The sequence below is a fragment of the Penaeus vannamei genome, chromosome 7 (genome assembly GCF_042767895.1).
Source record: "Penaeus vannamei isolate JL-2024 chromosome 7, ASM4276789v1, whole genome shotgun sequence".
NCBI lineage: Eukaryota > Metazoa > Arthropoda > Malacostraca > Decapoda > Penaeidae > Penaeus > Penaeus vannamei.
In genome coordinates, this window is record NC_091555.1 from 32,761,009 (window position 1) to 32,763,508 (window position 2,500).

Consider the following 2,500-nt stretch of genomic DNA (forward strand, 5'->3'; position numbering starts at 1 on the left):
ATATATATATACACATATATATCTGTGTGTGTGTGTGTGTGTATGTATGTATGTATGTATATGTATATATATATGCATGTATATAAGTATATACATACATACATACATATAGATAAAGATAGATAGATAGATATAGATATATATGTACATATATATATATATATATATATATATATATACATATATATATATATATATATATATATATATATATATATATATATATATATAGAGAGAGAGAGAGAGAGAGAGAGAGAGAGAGAGAGAAAGAGAGAGAGATGCATATATATATATATATATATATATATATATATATATATATATATATATATATATATATATATATATATATATATATATACACACATATATATATGTGTGTGTGTGTACATATATATATATATATATATATATATATATATATATATATATATATATATATATATATATATATATATATATATATATATATATATATATATATATGTACATATATACATAATCAGAGAGAAGAGAAGATAGCAAGAACCTTCATCTAATAAGCGTACATCAGGCCGTGTCTCAAGATTCGCACAGGACTGGCTAATGAACAAATTAATTCATTGACTGCGTGGCACCGGGCGCTGCGAAATTAAAAGCTCATTTGAAGAAGCGACCTTAAATTATGGTGACAGTTACTCTGCCTCTTTGGATGGTCTTTAGGTAACATCACCACAGACGACCTTAAAATAAATGGCTGTATGTGTAAATATGCTATTAATATTAACATATAATATGTATTTTATTAGTACTTTGCAATGTCATTATCTAAGGCTTAGTATATTCCTTGACTATTATTGTACATGATAATAATGAGATATGTTGAAGGAATCGACTGATGATGATAGTAATGATAATGGTGATGACACTGGTATTAATATTGATAATGGAAATAATGATAATAGTTAAATCAGCAACAACAACAATAATAATCATAACAACAATGTTGATGGTAATGATAATAATGATGATAATACAACAACAACAATAATGATATTAATAATAATAATAATAACAACGATAATACTGATGAGGATGATAATGATAAGAAATATGAATAATGATCCTAATAATAATCATAATGGCAATGACAATGATACTTATATTGACAATGATGATGGTAATGATGATAATGATGATGATAATGATGATGGTAATTGTAATTGTAATATAGATAATCGTAAACATAACAATGAAAATAAATATTATTATAATGGTAACAATGATAATGATAAAACAATGAAAATAATATTGATAATAGTAATAATAATAATGATTATGATAATAATAACAGGTATGATTATGATAGTGGTAATTATTCCAACATTATCAGCAATAATGATTATAATATATTTGATAATTATAGTCATAACAAATTCTTATGATAATGATGATAACTTTTATATTTATAGTAATAACAACATTTTATAACAATAATGATGATTTGGAATTACAATAATGATATTAATAATAATGATACTAATGATAATGAAAATGAAAATATTCTCCTTTTCCATTTACATCAAGCAAGGGAAGAAAACCAGCAAAGCGTTTGAAATCTGCTTGCTAAATGACAATAACCCCCCCCCTCCACTCCCTGTTCTCCCCCCCCCTCCCCGTCCACACAGGGCCTCCTCCCACACCCCCGTCTACCCAGGACCTTCCTGCACCCTCCACCCAGGTCTTCCTTCCACTCACCCCTCCACCTAGGCCCTGTCCCACACTCTCTCTATCCTGGGCCTCCCCCGCATCCTCTCCACCCAGGGCCTCCTTCCACTCCTCCCTCCGCCAGGGACTTCCCCCCCTCCCCTACTCTCCTTCCACCCGGGCCCCTCACCCACACACCCGTACACCTAGGCCCTTCTCCCCCATACCCTCTTCCATCGGGCACCCAGGTACACTCCCCCCCTCTCCCTCTACCTACCCAGCTCGTATTCCCCAACCTCTGCCTCCAACACCCCCCCCCCCCTCCTATCCGCTCTATCTCTCCCCGTCTTTCTATCTCGTGCTTCAACATCTTAACCCCCATCAATAACCACTGCCCCAGGACCACGAACCCGTTACTCCCCCACCACAACTACAACTCCCCCACCACAATCCCATCTCCCCACCACAACTCCTATTCCGCCGCCACGACCCCTACTCCTCCACCACAACCACAGTTCCCCTAACACAACTCTCCCGCCACAATTCCCCCACCACAACCTCCATTTCCCCAATACAACAACAACTGCCCCTCATAACCCCTACTCTCCCACCACAACCACAACTCCCCCACCAGAACCCCATTCCCCCAACACAATCACAGCTCCCTCACCACAACCCCAGCTCCCTCATTACAATCCCAAATCCCCCCACCACAGCGCCCTTATCCCCTACCTTCACTCATTTTACCCATCACTCCTTCCGTTTCCTCACTGATTTTCTCCCTATTCTCTCCTTCTTACCTACATCCCCCTCG